This window comes from Sus scrofa, chromosome 11 (assembly GCF_054392235.1).
Source record: "Sus scrofa isolate SSC_HxYL_T2T_F1_AM1 chromosome 11, Sscrofa_HxYL_maternal_Yorkshire_Landrace_v2.0, whole genome shotgun sequence".
In the NCBI taxonomy this organism is placed as follows: Eukaryota; Metazoa; Chordata; class Mammalia; order Artiodactyla; family Suidae; genus Sus; species Sus scrofa.
The window spans coordinates 73,382,683-73,410,130 of NC_139393.1; the positions used below are offsets into that span (position 1 = coordinate 73,382,683).

General features: G+C 43.2%; 2 protein-coding genes across 8 annotated transcripts in view; one reads left to right on the top strand and one right to left on the bottom strand.

Moving 5' to 3' along the window:
- Positions 1-27,448, top strand: part of HS6ST3 (heparan sulfate 6-O-sulfotransferase 3) — a 682,494-nt gene that overhangs the window by 642,723 nt on the left and 12,323 nt on the right. The window lies entirely within an intron of this gene.
- The window catches only part of OXGR1 (oxoglutarate receptor 1), a 177,253-nt gene continuing 151,319 nt past the window's right edge, over positions 1,515-27,448 (bottom strand). The window contains exons 3-5 of one of the 3 annotated variants that reach the window (XR_014819764.1): positions 23,176-23,313; positions 19,721-19,960; positions 6,395-9,335 (exon numbers count right to left, since the gene is read on the bottom strand). The gene's annotated coding sequence lies outside the window, so the exon portion shown is untranslated. Of the gene's footprint in view, positions 1,668-6,394; positions 9,336-19,720; positions 19,961-23,175; positions 23,314-27,448 lie in introns of those variants that run through there. The other 2 variants (XR_014819763.1, XR_014819762.1) reach the window with 2 other exon arrangements.

Consider the following 27,448-nt stretch of genomic DNA (forward strand, 5'->3'; position numbering starts at 1 on the left):
GAAGAATCCGGGAGCTGAACAAGGGCAGCAGGGAACACAGTTCTTGGCATGTAGCAAGCACACAGAAAGACGATGCTCTCACTACGGTTACATCACAAACTGAACCCACTGTCTTCCTCCTTCTAGCTTCCTAAATTCCTCATTGCACCCTAAAAATCCATATGTTGAAATCCTAACTCAGAGTTTGAGTTACTGGACCTCAGAATGTGACTTACCTGGACATAGATTCTTGGCAGATGGAGGTAGTTTAAATGAAGCCATCCTAGGAGTTCCCGTCGTGACACAGTGGTTAATGAATCCAACTAGGAACCATGAGGTTGCGGGTTCGATCCCTGGCCTTGCTCAGTGGGTCAAGGATCCGGCGTTGCCGGGAGCCGTGGTGTAGGTTGCAGACGCGGCTCAGATCCCATGTTGCTACAGCTCTGATTCAGCCCCTAGCATGGAACCTCCATATGCCACGGGAGCAGCCCAAGAAATGGCAAAAAAGACCAAAAAAATTTAAAAAATTAAAAAAATAAAATAAAGCCGTCCTAGAGTAGGAGGGGTTCCTCATTCAACATAACTGGTGTTCTTATAAAATGGGGGAATTGGGGTGTGGACACGTGCCCAGGGAAAAGGCCCTGTGAACTGAAAGGAGAGATGGAGGTGTTGTGTCCAGACTGGTGGGAGAGGGGCCTGGCACAGAGGTTTCCCCAGCACCTTCAGTGGGAGCGCGGCCAGCTGACACCTTGATCTCAGAATTCTGGCCTCCAAACTGAATATATATATATATTCATCTTCAGATTCTTTTCCATTATAGGTTATTATGGGATATTGACTCTAGTTCCTTGTGCTATACAATAGGTCCTTGTTATTTATCGCTTTTATGTAGTAGTGTGATGCCTGTGGGTTTTTGATGTTAGGTCAGGAATGTCAGTCCAGACCATAAGAGTCTAATTAAGCCCACACAGCTACCCTGGAAATGTGCCAATCTGTTCATTTGCTACTGTTCTTATCACCTCTCCCAAGACAGAAGAGAGGCAGAACCCTGTCTTGCACAATTGAGCATCCATGGTACAAACATGGAGAAAGGCTCCCACAGGCTGTACGAGCTCTTTAACTCTTGAGGAGGTGGCTCAGGTCCAAGGTGAGTGGGAGATGGTCAGAGGATTCCAGCAGAATGTCCAGTCCAGCAGCAGTGGAGCCAGGACCCAGTAGAAAGGGCACCAGGGCTGGCTTCCTCCACAGTCTTCCTGCTGTGGGACAACCGCCGGGCTTTGCTTCTTTTAAATCCTGCTTTTCCTTTCTGAACCTATTATTTAGCCAGTTCATCAACTCTACAAACTCTCCTTTACCTCCTCTCCTCAACCTCCCCCGCAAAAAAAAGTTCCTTCTCTGCCTAAGTTAGCTAAGTTGGCATCTTTTGATTGCCATCGAGACTTCAGCTAGATTTACAGCTTAAATGCTTGAAAACATTAATTCTACTTATGAAAACAATGTCTTTTAAATAGGTTTTTGGTTTTTTTGTTTGTTTGTTTGTTTTTGTTTTTTTTGTTTTTTTTTTTTTAGTCTTTTGTCTTTTCAGGGCCGCACCTGTGGCATATGGAAGTTGCCAGGCTAGGGGTGTAATCAGAACTTCAGCTACAGGTCTATGCCACAGCCACAGCAATGCAGGATCCGAGCCGCGTCTGTGACCTACACCACCGCTCACGGCAATGCCAGATCCTTAACCCACTGAGCAAGGCCAGGGATCAAACCCGCAACCTCATGGTTCCTAGTCAGGTTCGTTTCCACTGCACCATGATGGGAACTCCCCCTTGTAATAATTTTGATGAAAGAAACTTTATTTTATATAAGAATACTGTACTGTGTCATTTTCCAAACTTCCCTAAGCCTCAATCAATTTCTTCATCTGTTAAATGAAGATAGTTTCATATAGAGTTGTTTTGAATGCAGAATGAATTATTCAATGAGCTATTTACTGGCTGATTATTATTTGTCAGGCACTATCCCATGTGTTTGGATACAATGTAAAACACTTAAAAAATATGCAATAAGTGTTTGATACAATATAAGTGCTTTCTAAAACCAACAACTGAGGAAATCATATTTGAAGTGATTATCATAAAGATTAAACTGGTGAAACAAGGAGTTCAAAGCTCTAACGTATAGTGGTATAAAATCAAAGCGTAGTGTGATAGACACCATATTTTTTTTTTTTTGTCTTTTTGCCATTTCTTGGGCCGCTCCCGCGGCATATGGAGGTTCCCAGGCTAGGGGTCCAATCGGAGCTATAGCCACCCGCCTACGCCAGAGCCACAGCAACGCAGGATCCGAGCCGCGTCTGCGACCTACACCATAGCTCACGCAACACCAGATCCTTGACCCACTGAGCAAGGGCAGGGGTCGAACCGGAAACCTCATGGTTCCTAGTCGGATTCGTCAACCACCGCGCCACAATGGGAACTCCGACACCATATTTTTAATGTAATTTGGAGAGGTCATCAGTGCCTAGACATGCTATTAAACATCTATGATGTGCTCTTAACTGTGGTAGGTCAGGTGAAAGATTTCCAAAATAACAGTTTCTAGTCTCAGAGGAGATAAGACATATGTGCGTGAAATGATAACTTAAAATATGGTTAAAGATGACAATGCCAAATAAATGGAACAAAAAATAAAGGTTCTAAGCAAGAAGGGAAAAAGACACCACTGCCATCCAGCTGGGCTCAGTGGGAAAAGCAACAGAGGAGAGATGTGAGCTTAGCCCTTAGGACTGACAGAATTTGAACCAGTATTTTCGTGCACACTGTTTATCACTATTTTTTTCCACAAGAGCCGAGAGTGGGCTTGTACATCCTGACTCGGCTGTAGTTAGGTGGGACCGTGTGGCTGGTTCTGATGCATGAGTGGACAGTGAAAGTGACACATGGCCCTTCCAGGTCAAAGCATTTAATTGCTGATCTGAGTCTCACCTTGCTGTCTTCACCTCTGATGAGGCAGCCAGCAGTGTTCAAGATGCCTACTTCATCCACTGAGTCTCCAGCACGTAAGACGAGACCAGCCTCATCAGACAGGTGACATCAGCAAAAGAAGAGGTCTTTGCTGTCTTAAGCCAGTGAGCGTTAGGGGTTGTCTTCCTATGACAGATAACCCAGCCCATCTTACTGATTCAGCACTTGTAGGAGAAAAGGCAAAAGAGAAAGCCTAGATATGGGAATGTAGAATCTTAAGTAGGTCAACTCTTTGAAAAAGCTTAATTTCAAAAAGAAGTGGAATCTAAAAAAAGGAGAGGGAGCCCAGACTGCAGAGAATGTTGCATGTCAGAGTAAGAAGCGGGACTTCTTTCAGGAGTCTATTACTGGTTTTGAATAGAGGGTAGATGTGAGAAGTTAATTTGATGATTCATAGGAAGGTAATGGTCCATGGGAATTAAAGAAGGAAGCCCAGTCAGATGACTGCAGGGTGCAGATGAGGTGTGAGAAAATAGAAGTTCTCTTAAATAAGTGGCCTTACTCTCCTTTAGAGCACACAAAAAGAACAAAACAAAATACATGTTAATTTGGGGAGAATTTATAGATTCACCTCTACCATTTGAGCTATTGGCTTAATATTTTAGATTCCAGGAAAAAAAACTCTTAGACCTCTGATTTCCCGTTCATCACGTTTGAATAATGGTTCTTGTTAGCCCTGTAATGTCTTTTTTTTTTTTTAAGCAAAGTCTCATAATAAAATTTTTATTGTAATCCAATGCTAACATACTTCTTCCTGAGAATTACGTTTGGTGGATTTAAGCAACCCCAGGAAACATGCAGGCTAAGATTTTAGAAAGATGTGTTTGGCCAAAAGAACACCCTTATGGATTAATGTTTTAGGAGGATTTCCTGAGGCTACATTATTTCTTATTCTGTCTTGTCTTTTACTTTTAAACTTGAAGCTAGTTGCTGTCGACTTTTAATTACTTTAAGAATCACCTGGGGACACATTAAAAAATACAGAATCCTCAGGCCCACCGCAGAAGGATTCTGATTCAGCATGAATAGGGGAAGAGGGGCATGAGGGAGTCAATGTCAGAGTCCCCTCTACGTTCACTTGTTGAAACCCTAACCCTGAGTGGGATGCTGTTGAAAGGTGGGGGCTTTGGGAGGTGCTTAGGGCATAAGGGTGGCGTGTCATGAGTGGAATTAGTGCCCTTATAACCCCAGAGAGCTCTCCTACCCCTGCTATGATGTGAGGACTCAGCAAGAAGACAGACGGCCCTCTGTGGACCAGGATGCGGGTCCTCACCGGACACCAAATCTGCCAGTGCCTTGACCTTGAACGTCCCAGCCTCCAGAACTTTGAGAACTCAATGGCTGTGGTTTCAGCCACCCGGGCTGTGATGTTTTCGTTACAGCAGCCCCAATGGCCTGAGACAAGGGGGTAGAAGCCTACACACGAAGCAGCAGCTCAAGTCTTGTGTGCAGGGCATCTGCAGCCCCCTGGCCCCCAGCCCCTGAGGAATGCTGTCTTGACCCCGTGCTTCTAGACTCTACCGAGAGCTCTGTGAGGAAGGCCTGCGCTTTAATTATCTTGGCATCCCTGAACTTAGCATAATTCCCAGCACATTTGGGGCAGAGCTAAATAAGACTTACAGACACTGGCTCTGCAGTCAGACAGGGCTGGCTTTACATGCTGGCTCTAAGACGTATTAGCTCTGAGACAGGGGCCGTAACCTCTCTAGACCTGGCTTTGTCCTCTGAACACGGAAGATAATAACACCTTCCTCCCTGAGGATTAGGGTGCTGAAAGGAAGTTAGGTTTCCATAGAGCCTGGCACAGTGCCATGCGCCAGGCATTTGGAGTGAGATCTTGGTACAGCCATGATGGATTTAGGACTGGCCCACAAAAATGCCACCAGTTGGAGTTCCCACCCAGGAAGCACTGCCAGATACAATCAGAGCCCCTCTTGATTAAGGGCTGAGACTGGGTCCAATACACCACAAGGTTGAAATCAGGTACAGGCTAATTGGGAGACTGTGGTATAGACCTGGAGAACCGGGTAGGGTGCCTTGGCTCCTAATATGAGATAAACAAGCCCAGGCTGGTCTCCCCGTGGAGGCTTATTTTGAAGGCTCCATAGCCCTTTGTATCGGGAAAGCATGGCTCCATCACGTTCTGGACTCCAACCAATGCTATCAGAAATCCCTTCGTCTTTGTTCAGTGAGGGAGGGAGACGAAGTGCAGAGAGGCGGAGGAAGCAGACCTACTTCCATCCCTTACCAGGCACAATGGAAGTCCCCATAAAAGGTTTTTGCTTGGGTCGTTATCATTTATTCTCATTATTATCATCATCATTATCATCAGGAAACTTTGTGCAAGCTGAGAAGCACTGATCTTTATTTAGTGCTTACTCGGGGGTAGACTCTGTTCTAAGATTTCTTAATATTGTCTTTCACTGAATCCTCGCAGGAAAACCCTGTGAGGTCGGTACTATTTTTATCACTATTAAGACAAAAGGAAAGTAAAGCTGAGAAAGGTTAAGTAATTCGTTCAAGCAAGTGGTGCCAAAGCTTGGATTCTATCTAAGGAACACATTGAGGACAGTGTTAAAAATGGATTAGGAGTTAAGTCGAAATAGAGCCAAAACTTGGGTTACCCTGAGTTTGGGGGCATTTTCTCCCAACGTACAGCTTGGATATATGTCTCCGGCTGAGGAAATCTGCTGTGCCTTTATCCCACAAAGACTCTGTCCATGAAATGCAAAACAAAACTTAACCACCAAACGTGTAGCTGAAGAGCTTAGGTAATTTTTCCATGACTCGTGCTAGTCAAAAAGAAGAAATTACGATTCAAGTTTTCCTGCAGCTTAATTACAGCCTTCTGTGCTGCGAACAATATGCTAAATACTAATAATAAGGGGCCCCCCAAAAGCGAATTCTCTAGAGGCCTCCCAACTCCATAGGGTCTGTTTAGGGCAAGTGATAAGGAAATAATATTCTGTATGAGGAAGCAGCAGGCTCCTAGACAGTGGGATTTTTTTTTTCTTGTTAATGAAGTAAAATGAACACTTTTTACTGGTATAAAACCAACAGCAGAAATGAAAAGCCATTTTTGTTACTGACCTCGGGGCTACAAAGGAAATATCCATTCAGCATGTGAGCTAGGGAGCGATAAGGCCCCATCAGGAGACCTGCCCTGCGCTGTTTGGCAGAAAGACCAAGATGAAATGGTCCTATTTTTAAAGGGCTTTTCTACTTCTGCTACAATTTGGGCCCTTTCCCTAAATCATCTTTGAATCAGAATAGCATTTTTTCTTCCCCTACTTGGCGGGAGTGTTCAAGAATCTTTGGAAAATGTTCAATAAATGTCTTGAGCTCTATGTAAATAGGGAAAATGCAGTTATTTGTAGAAAGGATATCAAAGAAAAGCTTGCTATTTTTCAACTTCTGTATTGGGAAGCAAATACACTTATTATTACAATGTACCAAAAGGTGAAATTACTTCATAGAATAGAACATACGGAGCTGTGGCATAGGAGGTTGGTAAGTATCTGTTGAAGGAATTAATGAATTAAAAAATCATATGAATAGAAGACTTCATTAAAAACAAATTGGAAAGTTGAACACATATAAGAAATAACTGGAGTTCCCATTATGGCTCAGCAGGTTAAGAACCCAACTACTATCCATAAGGCTGCAGGTTCAATCCCTAGCCTCCATCAGTAGATTAAGGATCCAGTGTTGCCATGAGCTGCAGTGTAGGTCCAGAGGTGGCTCGGATCCCGAGTTGCTGTGGCTGTGGTGTAGGCTGGCAACTGCAACTTCAATTCAACCCCTAGCCCAGGGGGTCCCTATGCTCCAGGAACAGCCCTAAAAAGAAACAAAACAAACCTGAAAAACCTGTTTGTACCTACCTTTGTCATTTAGTCTTTTATCACCGAAAGAGAGCCTTGTTTAAAATACAAGGAATATTGAGGCTTGAAATTGAAGATGGAAATATGAGAGAACCAGGAATACCTGGGTCTCAAACCCAAGTCAGAGCTAAGCTAACAAATTCAGTTCTTATTAGATCAGGAAGAACAAGCTCAAAGCAGACTTAGGTATGAGGAGTCTTGGCCAGAGTGTCCCTGTGCTTGGGGGTGAGGGCGCGCTCTATTGGATGAGCTGGGGTCTTCGAGATGAAATCAGGGCCCGGGGACAGGCAGGGGCACACATACCCTCCTCCCAAGCTTCTCTGCCATGTGAGGCCTTTATTCCTTTACAAGGTCACCTTTGGCTGACAGCCTGAATTCACTGGCATCTCGACTCTGGCCTAGATCAAAAATTCAACCTCTTGGGAGTTCCCGCTGTGGCACAACAGGATTGGCGGCTTGGGATGCAGGTTCAATCCCTGGCCCGACACAGTGGGTTAAGGATCTGGCATTGCTGCAGCAACAGCGGCTTGGATCTGATCCCTGGCCCGGGAACTCCATAGGCGGAGGGGTGGCCAAAAAAAAGGAAAAAAAATTCAACCTCTTTTCCTCGAGTACCCCAATCTACCACCCAGGCAAGATGTTAGTACAGCAACCTTAACCGATGGTCTAGGGTGGCAAAGAGGACTTCTGAGACAGAAGCACACAGAAATAAATGTAATAGTTACTACTGGCCGCCTCTGTTTTTCAAACCATTCAGCCACTCTGCCAGCAGAAGCTTCCTGCTGGCCAGTATTTCCCTGTACTCCTCCACTGAGATGCTTGGCCTACTGCTGTCTTTCTTGAAACTTTTCTTATCTTCCTACTTCCCCTGACTCCAAATTCAAGTTAGCAACTTCTAGAAAGGGTCCGAGTCTTCATGTTATCCGGCCCCACCCTCTCCATGCCGAGCACAGAGCTTCTGCTGCAGGAAAACACACTCTAGTGCAGAGAAGTTACCCTGCAAATTCAGCCCTTCTCCCAAAGGCTTCAAAGTTGGCATGTCGGATAAGCTTTCAGAGTTCCCACTGTGGCTCAGCGGGTTACGAACCAGACTAGTATCCATGAGGAAGCAGGTTCGATCCCTGGACCCGTTCAGTGGGTTAAGGATCCGGTGTTTCCATGAGCTGTTGGTATAGGTCAAAGACGTGGCTCCAATCTGGCATTGCTGTGGCTGTGGTGTAGGCCGACAGCTGTAGTTCCAATCCAACCTTAGCCTGGGAACTTCCATATGCCGTGGGGTGGCCCTAAAAAAAATAAAATTAAAAAAATAAACTTTCGACAATGCTTCCCCTCCTCATTAGCACAGGAGGACACTGAATATCTGCAAAGAAGGGCAATTTTCCTGCTACCAATTACATTTCATTCCTCAAGCTCTGAGATACCGGCTACTCCACCTGTGAGGTGAAGCTCTAATCATTATGAAGTTGCCAAGCAGTCATTGTGTCTTTTCTCCTGAATATGAGGAATTATCTTTGTATTTAAATATGAACACACACACACACACACACACACACACACATACCCTTTAAGCATTGGTGTTGGGTGCTGGAGACATACGTTTGATACCTGACATAGGATTTGCTGGAAGGTTCCATGTTGTCAGTAACTCCTGCAGATCTGAGCCTGAAGGAATCTGATCAAGGGTTATCAGCTTCTTAGGATTCAGGGAATGGTGGGGCCTGATTCCTTCTCTTCCTCTTCTCTGATCTCAATACCTGGGAGATCAGCCCTGCCTGCTCTCTTATCTTATTTCTGGCCTGGCAGAGGAGCTATATATAGATTCCTAGCTTCTGAGGCTAGTTGGGTATCAAGATAAATTTTTCAATTTACTTCCAGGAAGATAGGAGCATCAGTGCAGGTTTACCTGCCCCAAAGCCATTCTAGGATCTGACAAAAAGGAATAAAAGCTAAAACAGGAATGAAGACAGTAAAAATACAGAAAACAGTATGGTATGAACTCTGCATCCAGCTTTAGGAGCATCTGACCCATGTAATGTAATTTGGGATGAATGCAAGCGTAGTAAAAGGCAGCAACCTACAACTTGCCATCCTGAGAAGCATCTACTCCATCTAGACCCTGTCACAGATGTTGTCACTATCGAGTAAGGAATGAGACCCCTGGACCACAGCCTGTTTACTCGTGTGCTGTTTCTCCTCTTGCTTTTGCTCTGCAGGATGCAACACATATTTGTTCTCAACGACTACAGGCTTTATCCCTTCCTGCATCACCCAGTGATGTCTTCACTCTCCGCTATGAAAAATGAGGACATTTATACACATTCTGTTCCCTCCGTCCACCCTTCATTCACTTCACTCTTAGCATCTGTTGGCCTCGCCTTCTTCCTGTAAGGTGTTTTTGTGAACATTCACCCTCCAGCCTTCGATGTAACACAGGCTTCTGGACTTGTTCCGTAGGATGATTCTGAAAATTAAAAAAAAAAGAAAAAAGATAAAGCCAATAAACAGGATGCTTACTGTGACGGTGTAAAATATTCACAAGTGGTTGTGATGAGATTCACACAAAAAAGGCAGTGGACACGGATTGCTCCCGTCTCCACCAGAGTCAAGTTGGTTCTTCTTTCATGCATGTTCCATTTAGTCCTTAATACACTGCCATGGTTTAACTTGCTTCACATCTGGCTGTGACCTTCTCCTTCAGCTTTTTGTTTTTCTTGGCGTTGCTGATTGCCTTTCTTTTCTCTTGCGGAGAGAAGTGGTCTATGCCTCGTTCATCATTACTGTCTAAAATATGCAGTCTCAGAATCCTGTTTTTTTTGTGTGTGGATATCCTTGTAAATCTCTCCCTTGCTGACATTAATACCAGTGTCTTCGAGCCCACATTTTTTTTTCATGGATTCTTTCTTCCTTATGTTGGGATTTTTCTGGAATGCACTTATCTTTTTGCAGAAAATGGAGAGAAGGTGAATTTTCTGAGTGTTTCAACATTTTTTATTCTACATATAATTGATAATTTGACTAGGTAGAAAATTTAGTGTTTAAAGGCATTTTCCCTCCAGAGTTTGAAGTCAATAGAACTGTTAGCAATCCTTACCTTCTTTGGGGATTATTTTACCATTGGAGAAAGGCAGTCATCAAAGGCCAGCATCTCGTACCAAAGCTCAGAAGGGCTGAGTTTGTACAAAAGTGATTCTGATAATTTAGCTAACCTGATGGAATGTTGGGGAGCACACCTCTTCTGTCCCCATGGTTTCCCTTTGGTGGGGGTGAAAAGTGGTATTCTCTTCTGCCCGAGCTTCAGAGAAAACTACATTTCCAGCACATTCTATTGTACTCTGCTATTCTGGCCCTATGCTCCGGCTTGAAGAGAAAATTAAAATCCCCTCTTTCTTCCCAGTGTTTTTTGTGGTGCAGGCTGTAAGCACCATCAACACCATCTAGCTCTCAGCATGAGCTGAAAAACCTCCAGAACTAATGGCTCCTGCAACTCCCCACTGCCCCAAGAGAGGGTCACTGCGTTTAAACTTTTGTGTGTCAGCCTCCATGGCTGTTTGGGGGGTTCGTGATGTGGCAGAGGGAGGCTGAATAGCCTTTAAAATCCATTGGAGGTCAATGTATTCCATTATATACACAGTGCTTCAAATTCAGTCTTAACCTTTGATGAAATTTGCAGTGTTGGGAATTTTTATGCTAGAGCAGACACAGGAAATCACAGGTGCAACTCATTTTGGTTTTGACTTACAATCACTGCGGGCCCCTGGAATTTCTCTAAGAAATTCTCTCTTTAACTCAAGTGTAAAGTGTCAGAAGTCTGCAGCTTGTCTCTGTAATGTACATTAATAGGTAATATTGATTAGTGCAAATTAATCACTAGGAAAACAGCTCTCTGCACGTAAGCTTGCGTTTGGAAAGATTTGAGAGCCCCCTTGTGGCTGTAACAAACCTAAGCCGAAAACTGGTGAAAAGCTCTGAGCTGGTGTTGTGTGGCTGTTCTTTGTTGTGCTCCTTTTCCTCTTTCTCACATGTGTCTGCGTGCTTGAGGGTTTTGAATTATTTTTCATATGAGATTAATATCCGCATAGGCCATCCACAGCTTTGCGATGGGGCCTCAGAGATGGTAGCAGGGGTCAATGTGCAAAGGACCGGCTACTTCTTTTTTTTAATGATTATTAAAACTCAGATTCTTATCACCAGATGAACTAATAAGCACAGAAGGGACATGTCTGGAAAAGTTCACAGAGCGAGGGAATTGCAGTCGAATTATTCTGTTTCTTAAGGGATGGTCCCCCCCTTGTTTTTAATCCAGATATTGATTGCACAAAGGTAGATGGTATCTCTAGCACAGCCTCAAGCTGTGTTATTTTGAACATCTTAAAGCTTATTATCTCTGATTTACATATAGCAGAGGAAATTGGGAAAGTATCTTTGTTTGAGTGTTTTAAAATCTCTAAGAAATAAATGCCGAAAGCTGTTACCTCTCTGATGCTTCAATCACGCCTGAAGAAAAATATGCGCAACTTAAGGTCACCATGCTCCACACTTGAATTGATGAAGGGAGCACCCAAGGCAAAATTCAGACAGAACGAATTGATTTTTTTTCCGGGTGATTTAAATGAGCATGGATATATTTTTCTAAGTTTCTGTCATTGCCGTGTGAATTAGGCAGAATTACAGCCTTGCTTGGGAACCCACTGCAGCCAAAAGACCCTACTGAGTGTCCACGTGGTTAGCTGGGCTTCTACGAGGAAGTCGAGCTCTTATCGTGAATCCGCGGACTTTGGAGAGAACCTGTGTGACTTCCAGCATAATGTGGTTTCTCCTAGATTGTCTATGGAGTGATGTTGGCATCTGGTCACAAATGAATCAGTAGCCCTGCCTTTTGTTTCTAACACAAACGGGAAATGTCATGCCTGTGGGCTTCAGATGAAAAAGAAAAGGAAAATGAAAGAGCAAACCCCTGATGTTTGGGCCTTGATAGAACACGTAAGAGGTTAAGATGGCGTCTGGTCTTTTTCACCTTCAATGCACAGGTGTGATTAGCACAAACTGTGGTTCCATGGCTTGCTTGGTAGTGAGTGAAAAAGAAGCCTGTGGTGCTCAGGTTATGCTGGCCAGGATGAGATGCTGAGCAAAGATCACTTCATGGCCAAACTCTAACGCCATCACTCTTGATCTTTTGTGCAAGATCCTTAAAAAATACGCACAGATGGCTACAAGGCTTGCACCAAAAGGACTCAGGTTCCAGCTTCAGTTAGCTCCTACTGGCCAAAAAAATTGGGTGATTTGAACAGCAGTAAGGATAATGACTGCAGTGCATTGAAACTCATTCGACATGTTTGGATTTGTGAACTCATAATGTTATGAAAATAAATGACATCCACAAAAAGCCCTTTTGGAGGATTCTAGGAAAGCAAACTGTTACTTTGAAACCAGTAAAGAGAATGAGTCAAACACTCAGCCACCTTGGAGCATCTGATCGTTGGTAGGGGAAGTTTGTCTTTAGAGAAGCACGGCAGCTGATGACAGAAGAAGAAAAGATCGAATTAGATGATGGCCCCTTTGCGACCCTCTAACCAATGGTCGTCAATGCCTGAGGCACCACGAAGGAGGACACCACCAGATGCTACGCGCCTCCAGATGGAAGGGTTTATGATTTCAGAATGCTTTTTTTCCCACAACTTTAAACATCACCTAAAGGTATATCATCCGTAGCCTGACATTTCTGCCTGGTTCGCCTGGGTCCCCCTTTTCAGTGGATTCCAAAGCGAAAATGAGCTAAGGTACCCACCAGTGAAAGCCTCAAATGTAGAAGAATGAGATAATGCCATGTTTTGTTTTGTTTTTCCTAACTCTTAACTGCATTAGAGCAAAATAAGAAGACTTCACAGCTCTTGAGAGCAGGCTGTGTCTTATGTATCATTACATCCCAAGAATCTTAACATAGGGTTTGGCATCAAATACCTAACCAACAAATATTTTTAGATAAACAAACAAACTAGTGTAGTAGCTGAAGAAGAAAAAGATAAATGCACTAGTTGTTTGATCTCAGGATCACTCTTTGATACCTGTGAGCATCAGTTTCCTCAAGTGTAAAAGTCTGCCTCTGCTATAATTTTGTGCTGAGGATCAAGTGAAATAATGGATGAGGAAAGGGTTTTGAAAACGGCAAGTATGTTATACAAATAGAAAAGCACTATCAGCTGTTTTTTATTATGAACACAACTTTAATGTTTAAAATTTAACTGTATTGGGTAGTTTCTGAGGCTCCAAGAGTCATGGAAGAAGGGAAGCTTTTGAAGTGGAGGCTCTGCCAAGCATAAGCTACCGCTGGCCCCTTGAGTCATCATTTTATCCATTCATCCCCACAACCCTGTGACGTGAGCATTTATTCCATGGTTGAAGACTCCCGGAGGTCATATAAGCTAACCAAAATGTGGACTTGACATTGAAACCTAGGTCTTCCTAGCTTCAAACCTATGGTCTTCCCACTGCGTCTTAGGTAATGCCCCCAACACGTGTGAAATTATGTGCTCATGCTCCACCCACTGAGCAGAGCTTGACTTGTATTTTCCTTGAATCTTCTCTTCCTGTATAAAAGCATCAGGATCTGGTAACCTTTTGAAAACACATTTCTGAGGTTTTGGAGCATTGTGTTAAAAGAACGAGGGAGAGAGAAAGAGAGACCTACTTTAAAACCAGAAAAAAAGAATTTTGGCATTGCATGCGTGTTGACCTGATCTGAGTGCTCTTGCATCGCTATTTCTAACCATCCTCTATTGTCATGAGATTCCTGCTGCTCTTGGTGTCCAGGTTGGTTGGGAATGTTAAAGATGAATGGAACTGCGGTAATTCCTCCTCACCTCTCACGCCCTTTCCTTAACTTTGAATTTGTTATCCAGTTGCGCGGGTGTGCTGAGCTCAGGAAAACTGTGTTCAGGACTTCTAGGTGCTGGGTATCTCAGAGATCCTCTAACCCTTACACTCCCAGGATGAGAGGAGCCAGGATACCCTCCCTCCCGCCCATCTACCCACAGGCACACACAAATCCTTTACCCTGAGATACTAATTTTGCTTCCTGAGCCTTGACGTCAGCAAAAGCTGGGCTTCAACAAAAGCAGCATTAGGTCACACAGTATCTCTAAGCCTGACACAAGAGGATGAGGCTATGGGAACGCTCATTGCTTTGTGAAATTTGAGATATCATCGAAAAGCCCTGGCGTCACGCAAAGGGTTATTCTGATGACTTAAATTGATTAGTGGAAGGATTTAGAACTGTGCTTGGACATAATATGCACTCAGTAAATGCTATCCGTTATTATATTGCTATTAGTACCCATTCTGTTTCAGCAAATACATTGAATTCAAAAATTCAATACAAATTTTAATTTTTTAAATAAAGCCTTTAGAACTGTATTTGGACAGAGTATGCAATAGATACATGTTAGCCATTATTACTGTTGCTATTAATATCAATTTTTGTTTCACATGAAACTTTCCATATATTTTAAGTTCGCTTGCCTGGGAGATGACCTTCAAGGCACTCTTTCTTTGAGAACTGACAAGGGATGGAGCCTCTTAAGTATTTTGTTAAATATGTTAAAGCAATTGCCCAGTCCTGATAGCCAAATCTAGAAAATCCTAACACAAAAGAATCTTTTATGGAAAAAACATGGCAAGATCTGGGCACCGATGATTTATTTTTCAGTTCTTGGTTCTTGTGATGTTTTAGGAAAATCTGTATCAAAGCTGTCGGTTATAAATCTAAATATCAAAACATGTGCCTTGCTCTTATATTACCCTGATTGACTTCTTTTCCTTTCCAAATTGGCTACTCGGAAACAACCGCAAGGAAGACAACCTCCCCGCCTCTGCCCTGCAATTCTCAAATTCCCTAAACGCAGTGCCTGCGAAATTAGCTAAAGAGCGAGCACGACTGAACACGCATGGCCTAATAACACAATCTGAGTGTACTATCTGGTGTTCAGCGTTGCCGGCTGGGATTAGAGCTGCGAGTGAGATTGAATGGGGCCTTATCTCACTCTGGGGCGGCTCCAGGCTTCAGGTGGATGCGCACATGCATAAACCACAGCTTTGCAGAGCACAGCGCCTCGAGACCTCCCTGCGCCCCCGTCCCAGCGCGGCCGCGTCAAGCAGGGCGCCTCTGAACCAAATAATCACAGAAGTCCCTGAATAATGCATGAGAGCAGGACCCTCCTTGGCACATTTGAAACCGTCCTGGGAGGAACTGTACTCGGCAAGATAGCAGAAACAAGCCCCTGGAACATGCATCCCCTGAAATTTATTCTTGCCACAGCCACTTGGGGGAAATGGAAAGCAAATATGACAACCACTTGAAAATCACCGCCTTTTAGTGAGTCTGAGCCTCCTGGGTTTTGTGTCAATAAAGAAGCAACGTGACAAGATTTAAAAAGTAAGGTTGTTGATAAATAGCAGCTCTTCCTCCAGGAAACTGGGGGTGGACAGGTCATCACTCAGGAATGACCAGTATGGTCTGAAACCCCATTTCACGCTTTTGTTTGGTTAGTTTCGTAACAGGTGCGGCTTCCCACAGTTCAAGTTAGCTGATACCTAGACCTGCAGAGAAGCTCCATCTCGGGAGGCTGTTTCTGTGAGGCCCGGCACTGAATGTAATCGGGCCAGGAGCTTCCCTCTTTCTGATCTAGATGTCAGCTCTAATATCGCGGCGGTGTTGATGAGTGGGATTTGATTCCGCAAATGTTTAGTCTCTAATTTGCTATTCCGGCTGCTCATTAAGGACAAAATAAACACATCTTTTTGGAAGGCCACTTCCTTACCACCACGTCACAGACCTCGCTGGGCTGTCCTGGAACGTCTGTCTGAAACCCCTGAGTCCAAGAGACAATCTTCCTGGTCCTGCTGGGAGGGAGCAGAGTCGCAAGCTTCTTTGGTGGCTTTCCTGTGACTTTCAGGGGGACTTTAACTTTGGCCTGGAACCCACTAATGTCGGCGGGCCTCAGGGAAGGGCCCTGTCCTCGCCTCAGCTCTGTTTCAGCACTTTGACAATGAAATGCGGACAATTCTCTTGACTCAGAAATTCTATTCCTAGCAATTTAGTCTCTGCACAGATATTTATGGCTTAGGATGTTCATCAGATTATTGCTTATAATACCCCCCCCATAGAATCAGCTTCATTATCCCAACCTGGAAGAATGGTCACATCAATTATGGTACATCCATAATGAAAAGAATATGTACGATCTTATGGAAGAATATTAAATAAAATGGAAAACATATTCACTTTGCATTTTTAAGTTTAAGGTAAATGTTAACATATAATGTATATTATGATCGCACATCTGTAAAAGAGAGATATTTAATGGTGGTGATATCTGAGTGAAGTAATTATGAGTAATTTTTATTTGCTTCTTTTTTATGGCTCTGCATGCTTCAGAATTTTCCATAACGACAATGCAGTGCATTTTTACCAGGATTGATGAGGGAGGGAGAGAGCAAGGATTTTTTTTTTTTTTTTTTTTTTTTTAAAAGATCAGCTTCCTCCAAAGTAACTTTTAAGGTTACCAGGCACACGGGGCAGAAAAACGACACAGGGCCTCCCTCTTCTTGAGGGAGGCACTATGGCCATTACTCTCCCTGATATCCTACCAGAGGAAGAGTCAAGATCTCTGCATAATAAGTAAGTTACAAATGCCTTCGTCAAAAGGGTCTGGCTGCTTTGTCAGTCAGTCACCATCAGGGAGGAGGTGAAGGCAGCCTGGAGGCGGCCACGTGGCTTCTGCGAGACATGAGATAAGGACGAGAATGTTTCCAATTTCTCATCACAACACTGGACATCCTCGGAACCAGCCACTCTGACAACACACCCTTGTCAGCCCCCTAAAGTTCTTTATTACAGTACTTAACAGTCATCGTTCTCCATTTCCCATTTGCTTAGAACATCATTCTTAAATTCCTTAATTTGTTTTCAAGGCTCAAATAAAAGGCCTTTTCATCACCGTGTCAAAGGGCAGTCTGATTGCCAGAGCTCTAAGTGCTGCGATTCCTCCTATCAGATCCAGAATAATGCAGATGCTGCTCTACTGCAATAATGAAGAATGGGCAGCCCGCAATGAGAGGGCAGCTCCAAAGAGAGTCAAGAAATTAATTCCATTCCGAGCATTTGGAAAATGACTCTTGGCCACAGTATAGCAGGGTGGAGGGAGAGCTAAGTTTCGCTTTTTAAAACTGCACACACATCAGCTTACGTTTAAGATGGACTGATGCTCAATCTGTGCCCGTTCCCTGGTGAGGACCAAAGAGCTCCCTCAGATATTCCGAGTCCACCTTACCATGGCAAAGCGTGTTCTCTGCAAAACTTGATTATGTGTAGGGAAAACATTGCAAAGTCTGTAGGGCAAGAGGAAGCAGGAGAAAGAATTGATTCTTTCCCATCCATTTCACAGGTCTAGATGAGAAGGAATCATTAGCCTGGGCCACTTCTGTTGGTTAAGGCACCACCAAGTTCCAGTTCCTGGGGACGGTCACCATGAGAATGCCTAAGACAGTGGCTGATAGAATGGCATGTATCTATTCACTCCAGGAACACTGAACAACTGAACATCCATGATGTACAAGGTCATGTATCATATGCTCTGGAGGCGGAAGGATGAGTAAAGGCAGAAAGTGGGTTCGTAGGATACCATATTCACTGATCCTTGGAATGAAGACAGAAGCACGAGTGGCCCATATTTCAGAGGATGGGGGATGGGGAGGAATCCCTTCTGCTGAGGGCATCCTGGAAGGCTGACTGGAGGAGTTTCTAGTTGAGCTGGTTTTATGAAGGCTGAACTGGTGATTGTGGAAATAGTAATTGTGTTGCTTGATTTTCGAAGCGTAAAGCTGGTAGTGGAAGGAACACACTTATCAAACCTCCCTGTGAACTTGGCATTCTGTGGGTTCTTTCAAATGTGTTCCCACCTGATAGGCACATCACAGCCTCATGAGTGTGACTTCTTTTCATTGTTGCAGGAGAGTGATTCTAAGGACATGTACCCCTCCTTTTGCCATGTTGATGAGTAAAGGAGCACTGCCTTTACTTCTGCCAGGGCAGAAGTGAAAGGGAAGCCTTAGATAGAAGGGAAGAGGGAATGCCTAGGAGGAGGAGGAGGAGGAGGAGGTAGTTTAGAGGAAGCTGTCAGCGAGGAAGGGGAACAATGATGGTCGAGTCTATGATAGTTCTTGAATCCATCCCTGATTCCTTCTCACGGTTCTGGATTTTTCCCTGCTCGTCTCTCGCTATGTCTGCCCAGTGTGTCTCCAGGTCTCTGCCTGCTTTTATCCACCCTTAACTCTGTCACTCCACTAATCTTTCGAAATCAACACTTTTATTTTAGCAACAGAGCCCATGACAGTTTGGCCTCAGCATCCTCTTCCAGCTTATGTTCGTCTTTTCATTCATTCATTCATTCATTCACGTTCAGTGAAATACACAACATGAGCTTCCCGGTCTAATTAGGCCACCCTGCTCTCTGTACCTCATTTTTTGGGGTAACCTTTATTTTTTATTTTTAGGGCCTCAAGTGCGGCATACAGACGTTCCCAGGCTGGGGGTGAATCCGAGCTGCAACTGTGGATCATCCCAGCTCCTGGTCAGATCCTTAAACCACTGAGCGGGACCAGGGATCAAGCCTGCATCCTCATGGATACCAGTTGGATTCATTACCCCTGAGCCACAGTGGGAACTCCCTGTTTATTTTTTTAATTTTTATTTTACATTGGAGTATAGTTGATTTACAATGTTGTGTAATTTGAGGTGTACAGCAAACTGATTCAGTGGCACATCTACACACAGCCATTCCTTTTCCGTTTTTTTCCCCTAGAGGTTATTACAGAATACTGAGTAGAGTTCCCTGTGCTCCTCAGTAAGTCCTTGTTCATTACCTATTTGATCTATAGATTAGTGTGTATAGGTTCCCACACTCCTAATTTATCCCTTCCCCCCACCAACTTTCCACTTTGGGAACCACAAGTTTGTTTTCAAGGTCTGTGAGTCCATTTCTATTTTGTAAATGAGTACGTTTGTATCATTTTTTTAGATTCCACAAACAAATGATATCATTTGATATTTGTCTTTCTCGCTCTGACTTAGGTTACTTAGGATGATAATCTCTAGTCCATCTGTGTTGCTGCAAATGGCATGATTTTGTTCCTTTTTATATCTGAGTAATAATCCATTGATATATGCATCACATCTTCCTTATCCACTCCTCTGCTGATGGATATTTAGGTTGCTTCCATGTCTTGGCTATTGTAAACACTGCTGCAGTGAACACAGGTGCATATATCTTTTCAAATTACAGTTTTCTCCCAATGTGTGTCCAGAAGTGGGATTGCTGGATCTTACGGTAACTCTATTTTTAGTTTTTTAAGGAACTTCCATACTGTTTTCCAAGTTGGTTGCATCAGTTTACATTCCCCAAAAGTGTGGGAGCGTTCTCTTTTCTACACACCTTTTCCAGCATGGATTGTTTGCATTCTTTTTGACAGTGAATATTCTGACAAGTGTGAGGTTAATAGTCTCTTAAATATTTGTCCAATCCTTACCTCCATGATTTGCAAATCAATTGCCTCCCTTTCTAATCTACCACCCCTAACACCTACAATACTTGAGGACATTCTGTTCCTTTTTTTTTTTTCTTTTGTTCTCCACATTTCCTAAAACAGCTCCTCACACACAGCAAATCCTCAATAAGCATGTGTTAATTAAATGACTTGCTAATTTAAAAAAATGAGCAATAAACTGCTTAGTGAAAAACAGGTTCTCAAAGCAGTGGGGAAGAAAACTACTAAATTTAATATTTTAAAAAATACCTCATTTTTGGAGTTCCCGTCATGGTGCAGTGGTTAACAAATCCGACTAGGAACCATGAGGTTGCAGATTCGATCCCAGGCCTTTCTCAGTGGGTTAAGGATCCAGCGTTGCCTTGAGCTGTGGTGTAGGTTGCAGACCCAGCTCGGATCCCACATTGCTCTGGCTCTGGCGTAAGCCAGCATCTACAGCTCTGATTAGACCCCTAGCCTGGGAACCTCCATATGCCATGGGAAGCAGCCCTAAAAAAGACCAAAAAAAAACAAACAAACCTCATTTTTATGAATTAACTGCTTATGAAATATTCTGGTTTTTATCCAAAGCCTCTATTGATGCTCTCTCTCTGCATATCAGCCATCACAGTCCAATGGTGGATGTGTCTTTTTACTCTTTTCATGCATTTTGGACATTCAACAGTAAGATCAGATTCATTTTTAGGGGAGAAAAGAAGGGCTTATTTTTCGAAGGCAATATTAACCTCAGTCATTAAAATACACTTAGCTCATATGAAGGTCATTTCTTGTGCAGGGCATCATCTGTTGAATATCTGCAGTGAAGAGGACCTGGCTGGAGGTGCTGTGGGGCACGAGGCCTAAGGTCCAGTTCTCAAAAAGGAACTCAAAGGGTGGATGGGACCCGGATTTTCATATGCAAGTTGAAAGTGCCCTCAGTGATGCAGTAAACCCTCAGGGCTGGAGAAGTCAGGGGAGATGGAGATGAGGCTTGAGTTAGGCCAGGAAGGATGAGCAGGATGCAAAAGTGTGAAGAAAAAGGCAAAGATGGAGGGAGGGAAGGCAGCTGTGTCCTCGTGCTGTGTTTAGAATTTTTTAATAGGCTTACCTTACAGCGGAGCAGGAGACCGAAGTGATCATTTTAAGTGCCAGTTAAAATGATCACTGAACTAACCAGAGCACTCGGTCCCCTCACGTTCCTGAGTACACAGGCCTTTGCCATCGTCAGCCCGGGGATGCAAGAATAACAACTCTAAAGAATTGTAACTGCTTTACAGTCATTCTTAAATGAATTCACCAAAACTCTCAGTGGCGAATGGAAGCTCTGTTAGCGGCCCGCTAGCACCGAGACAAAGTTATCTGTCTTAGGGATCGTTCTGGTCCAGGGAGACTGTCCCCTGAACGAGGTGGCTAACATTTCTCCCACTTTACCAGAGTCACTGGGTGCCTGAGATCTCCTTGAGGACAATGGCTTAGTGATCTCCGAGTCCCCCACTGCCTAGCTCCAGTGCTTGACAAATATGGGGACTCATTTAATGTTTGGAGACTTACCAAGGGAGTGAACGGATGGGTGAAGGGAAGAAATAATAATTTACTTGTTAATATTTCCAAAATCTGGGGAGAGTTGATCTGCAAGGACAAGCATTTGAACAGATGCGACTCTGTCTCAGCCGAGGAGACTGAGTTAAAAGGGACAGGTGTCAATGCAAACCTTTGCCTGGGAGCTGCTTGTCCTTCTTTGGTCTCTCTTTTACCCCCCTCTGTGCTGTACAAGTAGGCTTGAAAAGGAAATGTACAGATTTCAACTGCTGAGCTGTTGTAAGAATTTTCCTTAGACACCGAATTGGAAGTTATGGGAGCAGAAGAAAAAGTGTTTTCATTGTTCGGGGAGTCGGGGTGGAGGGGGGAGGATGGGAGGTGAGGTGGGGGAGAGTCCTGAAGTTGGAGCAAAGCTTGCACACAATGAAGGTAGGCATCGTTTCATCAATGGTTTGTGCAGTTTTCTATCTCATAGTAGAAAAGCCAATGAAAGTAGAGGAAAAACACAGAAATGAGGAAAAAAAATGCTTTTATGAATCAAATTAAGGTGTGTTTTTTTTTCCTTCAATAGTTGGGTGTTCTTCCACCCTACTGTTCTATTTTTACTCTTATTCTAACTTTCTATTTTGAGTGCTTTGCAGGATGGAGAAATAAACAAAACAGACATAAGAATATATCTGATTAAAGCCATACTCAAATGCTGCTAAGTACTTGGTTCCAAAACCATGAGATGGGACAACTCTGTACTTTATTAATATGAACAGTGCAGTAGCACATTTTTGTGTCTTTGTGGGTTTTTTTTGTTGTTGTTGTTGTTGGTTTTTTTTTGCTTCTTAGGGCTGCACGCATGGCATATGGAGGTTCCCAGGCTGGGGATCGAATCAGAGTTACAGCTGCTGACCTATGCCACTGCCACAGCAATGCCAGATCCAAGCTGTGTCTGCAACCTACACCACAGCTCATGGCAACACCGGATCCTTAACCCACTGGGCGAGGCCAGGGATCAAACCCACAACCTCATGGTTCCTAGTCGGATTCTTTTCCGCTGTGCCACATTGGGAACTCCACATTTTTGTGTCTTGATGCCAGAGTTAGTTTTAGTTACAATTGAACCTCTGACCTATTTAGCTAGCAAGATATTTGGGACTTCTTTTACTCATGTAAACATCACCCTACAATTTAGCTAGTCTTTGTTAAATGCAGTGTTGTGTTGAATAAAATTTGAAACCAAGGCCATTTTAAGTGTGTCCGTCAGCTTTGAGACCATGTGAATTTTCAATGGATTGAAGACACTGGGAACTCCAAGGCCAGTTTTCCCAAATGAAACAAAAGCCTCAAAACTTCCAGCAGCAGGTTCCAGGAAACCTTTATGGCACAAACCACTGTACTCCCCAGCTCTAAAATCGTCCAAGGAGTTCCCATCGTGGCTCAGTGGTTAACGACTCCAACTAGGAACCATGAAGTTGCAGGTTCGATCCCTGCCCTTGCTCAGTGGGTTAAGGATCTGGCATTGCCATGAGCTGTGGTATAGGTCACAGACGAGGCTCGGATCCCGAGTTGCTGTGGCTCAGGCATAGGCCGGCGGCTACAGCTCTGGTTAGACCCCTAGTCTGGGAACCTCCATATGCCACAGGAGCAGCCCTAGAAAAGGCAAAAAGACAAAAAAAATAAATAAAATAAAATAGTCCAGTTCTTATGATTATTTAAAAACCTGGACTATGTCTGAATTTGAGACACATCAGTGGGGCTGAGTCTTATCAATTGGTTGTCACTGTCTTTTTTTTTTTTGGCTTAAATCATTTTTTGTGTATGTTTTCAATTTCTTCCAGTTAACCAAGAAAATTATAGGTTTCCCATTTGCAGTTTTATCTGGCCGTGCCAAGATCTCTCTGATTTAAATTATTTTGTCCTGATATGCTTGTCATCCTTAACCCACCTCCGTTACATTATTGCCATCATCCTCGTTGTGTTTATATATTTATTAAGGCAATTGTTTTGTCAAGTCAGTCTCTGCTTGTAGAACTGAAATGTGAACGAGTTTCGACAGAAGACCAACGCAGGATTAATAACGACATGTCATGCAATATTCAACCATAGTAATATCCACTCTGAGAAAAACTTTATTCTCAACATTTCCCTGTGGAGCCGAGAAACAGTGTCAGTCATTTTCTGCTTTCCCTACTGACCTTTTGGGAAATTTTCTTCCACTGATGGAAGTGTCACTCTGTCACAGGAAAAGACAACAGAGTAATGGAAAATTGGTGATTGGCAAAAGCCAGGGCTCGGGATGGCCTGTCCGTGGCAGGTTCTGTGCATTCCTCCTCCTGATTGAAAGGGAAGCAAGTGTTACTTAAGATTTTGAGATTTCTTCAGCGCAATGCAAAATGGTCTGGCAAGCCAGACCAAATAATAGATACAGTAAAGATATAGTTTTAAATACTATAGTTCATGAGTTCCTTTTTAAAAGCAACACACAAAAAAAGGGCCCTTCAATTCCTTTTTTTGTCATTGCTTTTACTAGCTATGCACACTTTTACAATCCAGTTTCGGCTGTCAAGGGACGCCTAGGGTCCTTTTCAGAACTTCGCAGGGCCATTTTGCCTGCCCAGAGGAACCCTGAGTGTCACTACTGGTGACAGAGGTGGGGTGGGCAGCCCATTCCATGGGCAGCTGCTCAGATGATGAGAAGGCAGGATTTGCCTTATTTGAAATCAGTATTTGCTTTCTTCTAATGCATAATGCTATCTTTATCTCTCGACTTTTCCAAATCTCCTGTGGCCTCTCCACAGCTCTTCTGCACTTTTAAGCCAGAGGTACCCTGCTCTATACCTGATCATTCTGAAGCTAACCATTTTTTTTTTGTCTTTTTAGTTATTTCTTGGGCCGCTCCCGCGGCATATGGAGGTTCCCAGGCTAGGGGTCCAATCGGAGCTGTAGCCACCGGCCTATGCCAGAGCCACAGCAACGCGGGATCCGAGCCGCGTCTGCAACCTACACCACAGCTCACGGCAACGCCGGATCGTTAACCCACTGAGCAAGGGCAGGGACCGAACCCGCCACCTCATGGTTCCTAGTCCGATTCGTTAACCACTGCGCCACGACGGGAACTCCCCATTTTTTTTTATTTTAATTTTTTTCCGCTGTACAGCATGGGGACCCAGTTACTCTTATATGTATACATTTTTTCCCACCCTTTGATCTGTTGCAATATAAGTATCTAGACATAGTTCTCGATGCTACTCAGCAGGATCTCCTTGTAAATCCATTCCAAGTTGTATCCGATAACCCCAAGCTCCCAATCCCTCCAGTTCCCTCCTTCTCCCCCTGGGCAGCCACAAGTCTATTCTCCAAGTCCATGATTTTCTTTTCTGAGGAGATGTTCATTTGTGCTGAATATTAGATTCCAGTTATAAGTGATATCATATGGTATTTGTCTTTGTCTTTCTGACTCATTTAACTCAGAATGAGAGACTCTAGTTCCATCCATGTTGCTGTAAATGGCATTATGTCATTCTTCTTTATGGCTGAGTAGTATTCCATTGTGTATATATACCACTCCTTCCGAATCCAATCCTCTGTCGATGGACATTTGGGTTGTTTTCACGTCTTGGCTATTGTAAATAGTGCTGCAATGAACATGCGGGTGCATGTGTCTCTTTTAAGTAGAGTTTTGTCCGGATATATGCCCAAGGATTTCTGGGTCATATGGAAGTTCTATGGATAGATTTCTAAGGTATCTCCAAACTGTCCTCCATAGTGGCTGTACCAGTTGACATTCCCACCAGCAGTGCAGGAGGGTTCCCTTTTCTCCACAGCCCCTCCAGCACTTGTTATTTGTGGATTTATTAATGATGGCCATTCTGACTGGAGTGAGGTGGTATCTCATGGTAGTTTTCATGTGCACTGCTCTAATAATCAGGGATGCTGAGCATTTTTTCATGTGCTTGTTGGTCATCTATATATCTTCCTTGGAGAACAGTCTATTCAGGTCTTCTGCCCATTTTTCCATTGGGTGATTGGCTTTTTTGCTGTTGGGTTGTATAAGTTGCTTATGTATTCTAGAGATTAAGCCCTTGTCGGTTGCATCATTTGAAACTATTTTCTCCCATTCTGAAAGTTGTCTTTTTGTTTTCTTTTTGGTTTCCTTTGCTGTGCAAAAGCTTTTCAGTTTGATTAGGTCCCACTGGTTTATTTTTGCTCTTGTTTCTGTTGCTTCGGGAGACTGACCTGAGAAAATATTCATGAGGTTGATGTCAGAGAGTGTTCTGCCTATGTTCTCTTCTAGGAGTTTGATGGTGTCTTGTCTTATATTTAAGGCTTTCAGCCATTTTGAATTTATGGTGCGAGGGTGTGTTCTAGTTTCATTGCTTTGCATGCAGCTGTCCAGGTCTCCCAGCAATGCTTGCTGAACAGACTTTCTTTTTCCCATTTTATGTACTTGCCTCCCATGTCAAAGATTCATTGACCATAGGTGTCAGGGTTTATTTCTGGATTCTCAATTCTGTGCCATTGGTCTGTCTGCCTGTTTTGATACCAGTACCGCACTGGTTTGATGACTGTGGCTTTGTAATATTGCTTGAAGTCTAGGAGATTTATGCCCCCTGCTTGGTTTTTGTTTCTCAGGATTGCTCTGGCAATTCTGAGTCTTTTGTGGTTCCATATAAATTTTTGGATTGTTTGTTGTAGTTCTGTGAAAAATGTCATGGGTAATTTGATAGGGATTGCATTGACTCTGTAGATTGCTTTGGGTAGCATGGCTATTTTTACAATATTGATTTTTCCAGTCCATGAACATGGAATATCTTTCCATTTCTTTACATCTTCTTTAATTTCTTTGCTTAAAGTTTTATAGTTCTCGGCACATACGTCCTTTACCTCCTTGGTCAGGTTTATTCCGAGGTATTTGATTTTTTGAAGTGTAATTTTAAAAGGTATTGTATTTTTGTATTCCTTTTCTAATATTTCATTGCTGGTATACAGAAGTGCGACTGATTTCTGAATGTTAATCTTATATCCTGCTACTTTGCTGAATTTATTAATCAGTTCAAGCAGTTTTGGGGTTGAGTCCTTAGGGTTTTCTATGTATAGTATCATGTTGTCTGCATACAGTGACAGTTTTATCTCTTCTCTTCCTATATGGGTGCCTTTTATTTCTTTTGTTTGTCTAATTGCTGTGGCAAGGACTTCTAAAAATATGTTGAAGAGCAGTGGTGAGAGTGGGCATCCCTGTATTGTTCCAGATTTGAGTGAGAAGGCTTTCAGTTTTTCACCATTGAGTATTATATTTGCTGTGGGTTTGTCATTAATGGCTTTGATTATGTTCAGGAATGTTCCCTCTATATCCACTTTGGTGGGAGTTTTGATCATGAATGGATGTTGGACTTTGTCATATGCTTTTTCTGCGTCTATTGAGATGATCATATGATTTTTGACCTTTCTTTTGTTAATGTGGTATATGACGTTGATTGATTTGTGTATGTTGAACCATCCTTGTGAACCTGGGATGAACCCTACCTGGTCATGGTGTATGATCTTTTCGATATGTTGTTGGATTCAGTTGACTAAGATTTTGTTGAGAATTTTTGTGTCTATATTCATCAAAGATATTGGCCTATAGTTTTCTTTTTTGTTGGTATCTTTGGTTTTGGAATTAGGGTGATGGTGGGATCATAGAATGACTTTGGGAGTATTCCTTCTTCTTCAACCTTTTGAAAAAGTTTAAGGGAGTTCCCGTCGTGGCGCAGTGGTTAACGAATCCGACTAGGAACCATGAGGTTGCGGGTTCGGTCCCTGCCCTTGCTCAGTGGGTTAAGGATCCGGCGTTGCCATGAGCTGTGGTGTAGGTTGCAGACGCGGCTCGGATCCCGCATTGCTGTGGCTCTGGCGTAGGCTGGGGGCTGCAGCTCAGATTCGACCCCTAGCCTGGGAACCTCCATATGCCATGGGAACAGCCCAAAGAAATAGCAACAAAGACAAAAAAAAAAAAAAGAAAAAGAAAAAAAGAAAAAGTTTAACGAGGATGGGCACCAGATCCTCTTTATATGTTTGGTAGAATTCACCTGTGAAGCCCTCTGGTCCTGGACTTTTATTTGTAGGGGGTGTTTTTATGACTTCTTCAATTTCATTTCTAGTGATGGGTCTGTTCAGTTGGTTTGTTTCTTCTTGATTCAGTTTTGGCAGGCTGTAGGATTCTAGAAAATTGCCCATTTCTTCCATATTGTCAAATGTGTTGGCATAGAGTTGTTCATAGTTTTCTCTTATGTTTTTTTGTATTTCTGAAGTATCTGTTGTGATTTCTCCTTTTTCATTTCTAATTTTGTTTATTTGGGTTCTTTCTCTCCTTTTCTTAGTGAGTCTAGCCAGGGGTTTGTCAATTTTGTTTACCTTTTCAAAGAACCAGCTCTTGGTTTTATTAATTTTCTCTATTGTTTTTTGAATTTCTATTTTATTGATTTCCTC